Raw genomic sequence first — 9879 nt, forward strand, 5'->3', positions numbered from 1 at the left:
GAGCCCAGTGAGAATACCCCCGCCCGTCCAGGACAAGCAGAAGAATGGCGGCGTCTTCCGGCTGGTCGAGTGGGTCTGGGGACTATATGGCCGGGGATCCATCCTTGAGGCCGCCGACGAGCAGCTGAATGGTGACTACGACGCGGCAGAGGTGGAGACGGTGATGGTCGTCGGGTTGTGGTGCGCGCACCCAAACCCAAGCGTGCGGCCGTCCATCCGGACAGCCATGGCCACGCTCCAGCCCAAGGTCGACCAAGCCTACCAGCTGCCCGTGCTTCCTTCCAAGATGCCAGTGCCCATGTATGAGCCGGCGCCGCCGCTCTCCTGGGCCAATGTCGTTGGGATGTCATCATCATCCTCCCACACCGTTGGGATGTCGTCGTCGACGTCGTCCAGCATGCCGCTGCACACTTCTTGTACCACAACCTCCGACGCTAGCACTGAGACGAACAGTTCGAAGACCTCTTCTTCACTACTCAAACATCAGTAGCAGTAGTAATTTATGGCGTGCGTTTGATATGTTCGCGGAGTGTTGATGTTAATGACTAATGATGCCAGGATGGGACTGGCAGCTGGAATGGTTATCAGTATGTTCGAGTGTTTCATATTCATAAGAATGGTTGGTTTTTATGTTGGCTCACAAAGCCTATCACAACCAATGTTTTAAATAGCGGGCTATGGCATATAGCGGCGACCCTTAAAAACAGCTATAGCTGGGCTATAGCGAGGCTATAGCAATAAATTGTACATGAAATCATTTAGCGGCAACATGCTCAAACATCTATAACGGGGCTATAGCCGGCTATTTAAAACTATGATCACAACCCTCCTCCTTTTCCTAGATTTAGGACTGGCTGTGTTTGTGAAAACAGAGGCAGAGTTCATGTGTTATGATCACGAAATCGAAGCAACATACTACAATCAAGAGCCATTTAGTAGATATAAAATTCTAGTGGCACGGACCAACATTACCTAAACCCAGTTCTCTCCATGGTGGTTTAATTTACTGGCTTGCTAAAGTGAAAACAATGGGAACAAAGATGTAGCCAAGAAAGAAGGTCATACCAGCATTCCCAACACTGCCCCCCCCTTCTGAAGATCTCAACTCCTGCCTTGATGTCTTTTTTGCACATAAACTGAGCCTCAACTTTGCACTTCAAAAGGCTGGAGATGAAGCTCAAGTTAGAGGCATCACTGCAATATCAAGATCTTCGATAACTTTGTACATACATACTAGATGACCTTGATATGTACAAATTTCACATTGGAGTTGATCTGATTACTGATCTTCATGGCAGATGACCATGATAAACATAAAATCACTTGTTCTCTGAATAGTTTATGGTGGTAGGTGATAATAATAAGGTAGATTGAGTTTTTGTTGTGTTTCTTTTTTGTGCGAAATCTTTATCCAGAACAACAGTCCATTACACTTGTTTTTACAAGTTTTGAAACATGTAAACCATAGCAAGCAAGGCTTTAATTGAGGTTTTGTAATCATGGAAAATGAGTTTTTATTCGATAGTGCCATATGCTATTGTTTGCATAGTGCACAAAAAAAAGATTGACATTGAATTATTAAAAATATAAGAAATCAGACAGCTTTGATATAGTGACATGCATGTGTCGCTCTTTCTATGCGTGAAGATGCAAAAAAAATTGTATCAAAATGAAAATCAGTCTACTCTAAAATGGAGGGTTTTTCATATTACTATCATTCATTCATTCATTAAATACCTGTGTTTGTCTGTGTGTGGAGAGAATCTTGGCCCACAGGTTGTACCAGCTATTAGTCACATCAGCTGCAATGCCGGGGGACGAGGTTGCCATGAAAAGAACTAGAGCGGCGTTTTGGCACATGAGGGCCAATTTTTTATCTTTTTACACAAGCCATAAAAAATGTCGGTTTCCTTCAAAGTTGACGTGCACACACATAATATCAAGATGTATGCCAAATTTCTATTTGGAATTTTTTCATACTTTAAAATATTTTTTCTAATGGCAGGAGCGCACGCTCCCATGTGCCAAAGCGAATTTCTGGACCTGTTATTTCTGGGAGATACAAGTCATTACAACGGCTTCTGTCCGGGGTGCAGGCGCACATCCTAACAATGCTGGTCGTCTTTCCGGAGACCCCAACGGGTTGTTGATGGACTGAGGCCCTGTTTGGTTTATAAGTCCTAGGACTTTTTTTTAGTCCCAACTTATAAGTCTCAAGTCCCTAAAAAGTCCCTACCTGTTTGGTTCCTGGGACTTATAAGTCTCTATAAGACCATATTGCAACTATAAGTCCCTATAAGTCCCTCCTTGAGAGTCTTATTTTATAAGTCCCAAATGCCCACTTTAAGTCCCTATAAGTCTCTCCTGTTTGGTTTAGATGAGACTTATAGGGACTTATTAAGTCCCTAGACCAATAAGTCCCTGGAAACAAACACCCTCTGAATTCAGCTAAGTATGACAAGGAGTTGTGGTTGACTAGTTGATCCCTGCCGGCACACGCCGGCCCTATGGCGTGTAGCTCAAGGTGTAAATGTCACACCCTTCGGTGTTGAGCTATTCAACGCCATACCCTCTGGTATTTAGCCCCGTAAACTGCATTTTATTCGTGAACAGACTTTGTTAAGTTACAGTCGATGTTATATTTGTGCGATCTTACATTAGGATCCATGTAAAAAAACCATTTTTTTTCTCTTTTATATGTCATTGTCATTTGATTGAGACTTGGTTAAATCTGAGTCAATTGAGATCTAGCCACACCTCATAAATTGCTAAATCTTTTTCAACATCCATGTGCGCTGTGTTGACACGACCAAGCTCTATGCCGAAGATTGTGGCATTGGGTAAAAGGGTTAGATTTAGTTAAGAGTTTTGGAGACGGGCCATATATCTTTGGCCGAACTTGCACGAGAGTTAGATTTGTCGGTTCGGCCGACACGGAGTCACAACTGACTTGGTGACTTGGAAGGTTTCAGCTTTGTAAGGTAGACTGGGCTAGAGCTTTGCCAAAAGAGAAAGACTAGCTAGAAGACCCAACAAAGAATAATCAAAGAAAGGCCAGCCGGGCTGATAGGTACTATGTCGCTTGTTCCTGCTGTTTCCTTGTACCCTTGATGTTTTTCTAGATGCATTGATGTCTGATTGCTGCTGGATAGTTGGTCCCTCATTGCAGACTGTGCTGATAATCATGTGTTCTCTGTATGTTTGTACCTGTGGCATATCCAAAGGCTGGGCTGGTTTGCTGGTCATCTAGGAGACAGTGCTCGTTGACAGAAATTTTGCAGTCATCTCTCATTATGTCTCACACAAACAGGAACTGGAGTATTTTAAACTGGAATATTAGGGGCATTAATGATCCTGCCAAATGGTTGGCCTTGAGAAACAAAATAGATGAAGCAAATGCTGACATCATCTGCATACAAGAAACTAAGAGGGAGCTCTTTGATGCCAAATACATCAAACAATGTTGTCCTAGGAGAATCAATCAGTTTGACTATCTCCCATCAGTAGGTGCCTCAGGGGGGCTGCTTATCGCCTGGAATGGCTCTTTATTTGCTGGAGATCACCTTTTTCATAATGACTTCTCGCTATCTTTGCGTTTTACTTCTACTCTGTCGGGAGATTCTTTCATCCTCTCCAATATTTATGGGCCTTGTCAGGGACCAGAAAGAGACCTGTTTCTGAACTGGTTCAAGAATATTCAAATGCCTGTTGATGCCAATTGGATTATAATGGGAGATTTCAATTATGTCAGATTCCCAAGTGACAGAAACAGAGAAGGAGGTAATTTCACAGATATGCTGCATTTCAATGAGGCTATCAATGCCCTAGCTTTGGTTGAAATCCCCCTGAAAGGAAGGCACTACACCTGGAGTAATATGCAAGATGCCCCTCTTTTGGAAAAGCTAGACTGGGTTTTTACTTCTGAATGCTGGACCACAGAATTCCCTAATACTTTGGTCCTGCCTCTTGCCAAGCCAATTTCTGATCACACCCCATGCATGATCCAAATTGGTACACACATTCCAAAATCTAAGATATTCAGGTTTGAGAATTTTTGGATGCAAGTGCAAGGTTTCAAAGAGGTTGTCAAACAGAGTTGGGAACAGACTATTCACATCACAGATTCTGCAAAGAGAATTTCAGCTAAATTCAAGAGATTAAGAAAGTGCCTTAAGATCTGGGCTAAAACTATCTCTAATTTGCCCATCTCAATCAGGCACACTAATGAGGTGATTCTCCTTCTTGATACTATTGAGGAGTTCAGGCATTTATCTTCCCTAGAATGGAATGGCAGAAATTTTCTTAAACAACATTTGCTACAACTTCTGGAGTGGCAGAGGATTTATTGGCAGCAAAGGGCCACCATTAGATGGGTCAAATTTGGAGAGGCTAACTCTAAATTCTTCCAAGCTAAGGCCACTTTAAAATACAGAGTGAATCACATTGTTAGCCTGCAAGATGAAGATGGTAATATTGTCAGGGAACACAATCTGAAGGCTAGTATTCTGCTCAATGCCTTCAAGAAAAGACTCAGCACCTCCACACCCACTTTCAATCTCCTTCACCTGGATTCTTTGCTTCATCAGGATATTGATCTTTCTTTTTTGGAGCAGCCCTTCTCCAAACATGAGATTGATAAGGTAGTTCATGGCATGCCACATGATAAAGCCCCTGGACCAGATGGATTCAATACTGATTTTGTTAAATTCTGTTGGGACATCATCCCCTAGATTTCTATGCTTTAATTGAGGATTTCTTCAGAGGAGCAATCAGTTTGCAGAGTATCAACAACTCTTATATTACACTCATTCCAAAGAAAGATTCACCTGCAACTCCAAATGATTTTAGACCCATTTCTTTGCTTAACTGTTCCATCAAGATCATTACCAAGTTGCTTGCTAATAGATTGCAGACAGTTATCCTCAAGCTGGTCCATACCAATCAATATGGTTTCTTGAAATCAAGGTCTATTCAGGACTGCCTGGCCTGGTCATATGAGTATCTTTACCAATGCAAGTCTTCCAATAAAGAGCTGATTCTTCTTAATCTAGATTTTGAAAAGGCCTTTGATATGATTGAGCACCAGACCATCAAAGATATCTTGGTTGCTAGGGGCTTTGGACCCAGATGGCTCATGTGGATGGATATGATCTTTGCTTCTGGCTACTCCTCAGTGCTTCTGAATGGTGTGCCTGGTAAACAGTTTCTCTGCAAAAGAGGCGTCAGACAAGGAGACCCTTTCTCACCCCTGTTGTTTGTGCTTGCTGCTGATTTGCTTCAGTCTATACTAAATAAAGCCATGGTGGAAGGCCTCATTTCAAAACCTCTTGAACATCATCCCTGTCCTGATTTTCCTGTCATCCAATATGCTGATGACACAGTCCTAATTATGCCTTCTTGTAAAGTTCAACTAGAACAGCTCAAAAATCTTCTGCTGCACTTCACTGACTACACTGGCCTCGGGATAAACTTTGACAAATCTGCCATGATTGATATTAACACTCCCGACCACAAGATGCAAATTCTGGCCAACACTTTGGGGTGTACTATTGGCAGTCTGCCTCTCACATACCTGGGTCTTCCTCTCAGTCTTCATAAACCAAAGCTTCAAGATTTTGCCCCCATCATCAAGAGAATTGATAGAAGACTTGCTGGATGTTCCACTTTGCTTTCCTATGGGGATAAGCTCACGCTCATCAAATCTGTCTTCACAAGCCTACTAATCTTTTTCATGAGCACTCTATCTCTGCCTGTTGGCATTGTTGATCAAATCAATAAATTTCTCAGACTGTGCTTCTGGAGAAAATATGGTACATAGGGACGAGGGCCTGCTTTAATTGCCTGGGAGAAAGTGTGTCTTCCCAAAACTCAGGGAGGTCTTGGTGTTTTGGACATCTCCATTTATAACAAATGTCTCATGATGAAACATATCCACAAATTCTTAAATCATGCAGACTTGCCTTGACTGAATCTTATCTGGGACTCGTACTATCCCAATGGTACTTTCACCCCCAGACCAGTCGGCTCCTTTTGGTGGAAATGGATTCTCAAGTTGCTACCTCTCTTCAAGCTTTGGACTAGACGATCAGTTGGCAAAGGCAACACAATTTGCTTCTGGCAGGATAATTGGGGCCATAATATTCTTCAACATAAATACAATATTCTTCAACATAAATAGCCAGAGCTCCACTCCTTTTGTCACAAGGCAGACTTATCGGTGCGTGAATTCCTGCAGCTGGATAATCCAATGGAGCACTTTCACACTCCTCTCTCCCTTCGAGCTATCCAACAGTTCCAAGAGCTTCAGTATATTCTTCAAAATACTCAACTTTCTGACAGTCATGATGGCTGGAGCTACTCCTGAGGATCTGCCTTTTCCTCCATCAAATTGTACAAATGCTTGACTGAGGCTGGCAACAACCCTCCTGTAATCTTCAGAAAGATCTGAAAAATGCAACTATCCTGCGTTATAAGATTTTCCTCTGGCTCATCTTGCATGACAGGGTTAACTCTAGGGGTCTCTTAAAGAGGAAATCCTTTCATCTGCCTTCTTATGATTGTGAGACTTGTCATATCAGAATTGAAGAAACAACCCTGCATCTGTTTTGGGACTGTGATTTCGCTCATGACTGTTGGATCTCTGTACCCGGGCAGAGAAAAAGAGACATCTCAATTTTTGATGAAATAGTCCTACTCTCTGAAGCCTTTCCATCAAGCATTGCCATGGAGATATTGATCATGGGCTGTTGGCACATCTGGATGCAGCGCAATGGGAAAATTTTCAATGCTCAGGCCCCTTCCGTTCAGGCTTGGAGAAGGGCTCTTAAGGCCGACCTCTTGCTTCTGCAACATCGTATCAAGGACAAGTTTAAACCGCTCCTTGTCAATTGGACTGATCAGTTTCTCAATTAGTTGATATGTTGCCTTTCGGGTTCCGTAAAATTGGGGTTGGCTGAATGCCGTGTATATTTGTACTTATTTTTCCTTTATTAATATAATTATACCATAGAACGATTGTTCTACGGTTTTGGTTCAAAAAATATATTATATATGTATATATAGTTTACACACCACCAAACGTGCACGGACACCACACACACACACACACAAAGAGATTGAGCCAGCGCCCGGGATGGTTGACTTTTCGGCAGCCACCACTGGTGCTCCCCCATCTTCTTCTTCTCCTACCTTGCTACTCCTGTTGTCTCCTTGTCCTTTGATTACTCCTCCTTCATCTCAACGGACGGAAACAACATCAAGATCAAAGGCGACGCATCCTTCAGCGCCGGATGGATCGACATGAGCGCCAACAGGCACAATGCTATCGAAGGCAGCAATGGTCGGGCGTGGTACAAGGCCCAGCCGATGTTGCTCTGGGACAAGACGACTGGCGAGGTGGCCAGATTCACCACACGCTTCACGTCCACCATTGTAGGCGACATAAAAAACAAGGGGCAGGGCATGGCCTTTTTCCTCAGCGCTCAATCTAGCATGCCGGCATGCCCCAGCTACAACCTCGGCCTCACCGACCAGATCCCGGGCGAGCTGGCCTCCGGTGACAGGCGGTTCGTGGGGTGGAGTTCGACACCTTCAATAATACAGATGTGTCCGACCCCGACACCACCTATGACCACATTGGCATAGACGTCAACTCCCTAGTATCAGTGGAAACACTGGAGAGCTTTGACCTCATGGACAACCTGACCGCCGAGATTGATTATGATGGCGTTTCCAGCATCTTAAATGTGACAGTATAGCTCGGTGATGATAAATATGGCCGGCCGAGAGGCAGGATTTACTAGCTTAGCTCCGAGGTTGACTTCAAGAGTGCACTGCCGGAGCAGGTCTCCATTGGCTTCTCCGCGTCCGCGTCCACGTCCACGTCCATGGAAGTGCATCAGTTACACTCTTGGTCCTTCAACTCTTCGTTGGAAGGAACCACGGGCCCCACCATCACCACCACCAGCATCATCATCATCACCCACCACCACCAGTAGGGCGAGGCCCAGGTTCTGGAGTTATTGCCGGAGCAGCCATCGGCACAACAATGTTCCTTGTGCTCCTCTTCGCCGTTGCGACAACACTCGTATTGTGCCACCGTCGTCGTGGGAACATGATGGAGACCGAGGAGAACTACACAAACTTGCAATGTGAAGGCAAGCCAATGACGGAGATAGCGATTGGGACGAGGCCAAGATAGTTCCCATACCAGGAGTTGGTGAAAGCCATGAGGAACTTCGCCGCGGAGGAGAAGCTTGGGCAAGGTGGCTTCGGCGTCGTATACCGAGGCTATCTGAGAGGAGAGCTAGTTGATCTAGCCATGGCCATAAAGAGATTCTCCAACTCTAAGCATGAGGAGTCTTCCAGGCAAGGAGAGAGGGAGTACAAGTCAGAGATCAAGGTGATAAGCAGGCTCCGTCACCGGAACCTCGTGCAGCTCCTCGGCTGGTGCCATGATCGTGAGGAGATGTTGCTAGTCTACGAGCTCATGCCCAACCGTAGCCTCGACATCCATCTCCATGGCAAGCAGGGCACCTTCCTCACGTGGCCAATGAGGTACGTATTTTATGTAACGTTGAACTGGCTATATATATTATATGTATATTAAGTTCTTAACTGCAAGTGCTACTCTAGGATGAATATATTGCTGGAGCTTGGGTCTGCACTGCTCTACCTTCATGAGGAGTGGGAGCAATGTGTGTTGCACCGGGACATCAAGCCCAGCAACGTGATACTCGACGAGTCCATTGGAGCCAAGTTAGGCGACTTCGGGCTGGCAAGGCTCGTTGACCATGCCGCTGGGGTGCAAACAATGACCACAATTTCGGGGACTCCGGGCTACTTGGACCCCGAGTGCGTGAGCACCGGTAGGGCCAGCACTGAGTCCGATGTGTACAACTTTGGCGTGGTTCTACTGGAGGTAGCATGCGGCAGGAGGCCAATGAGCATAACCTTGACTGACCAGGACAAGCAGAATAACGGTGGCGTCTCCAGGCTGGTCGAGTGGGCCTGGGGGCTATATGGCCACAGAGCCATTCTTGAGGCCGTCGACGAGCGGCTGAACAGTGACTACAACACAACGGAGGTGGAGAGGGTGATGGTCGTCGGGTTGTGGTGTGCACATTCGGACCCGAGCACGCGATCGTCCATCGGGACAGCCATTGGGGCGCTCCAATCCAACTCCAAGGTCCACGGAGCCTGTAGTCAGCTGCCGGTGCTCACCTCCAAGATGCCGGTACCAATGTACGCTGCTCCCCCGTTCGCCCTAGCGGACTTGTCGTCCAACTCCAGCGTGCAGCCGCACACCTCTAGTACCACCACTTCCTCCGACGCTAGCACTTCCACGACCAGTTCAAAGGCCTCTTCCTCGCTACTGAAACATCAATACTAGTACTACTAGACATTTGATTTCTTGTGGGAAGTGTTAATGTAATAATATTAAGGCCTCTTTTTCGCTACTGAACGTCAGTACCAGTACTGCTAGACATTTGATTTCTTGTCGGAAGTATTATTGATGTAATATGCCAGGATGGGACAGCTAGCGCACCCGTATTTTCTTGTCCTGACAAGGATATGCTTCTAACTTCGAACCCAGCAATGGGTTTTCAGTAGGCTCTAGTTGTCTCGTTTATTATGATGGCAACCATTGGCACGCTCCAGCCAAAGGTCGACCAAGCCTGCTACCAGCTGCCAACGCTGATGTTGGAGCCATCATCACCACTAACCTGGGCTAATGTTTGTGGGATGTCTTCATCATCCTCCCACACCATTGTTATGTCGTCATCGACATCGTCCAGCATGCCGCCACACACCTCTTGTACCACATCCTCCGATGCTAGCACCTCGACGACTAGTTCAAAGACGTCTTCCTCGCTACTG

At 45.6% G+C, this 9879-nt stretch overlaps 1 pseudogene; it reads left to right on the plus strand.

The window, feature by feature from the left end:
- The first annotated feature begins 226 nt into the window (after window positions 1-226).
- On the plus strand, window positions 227-9391 carry LOC125527910 (annotated as a pseudogene).
- Window positions 9392-9879: the final 488 nt, after the last annotated feature.

The sequence above is a fragment of the Triticum urartu genome, unplaced genomic scaffold (assembly GCF_003073215.2).
Source record: "Triticum urartu cultivar G1812 unplaced genomic scaffold, Tu2.1 TuUngrouped_contig_4495, whole genome shotgun sequence".
NCBI classification, from domain to species: domain Eukaryota; kingdom Viridiplantae; phylum Streptophyta; class Magnoliopsida; order Poales; family Poaceae; genus Triticum; species Triticum urartu.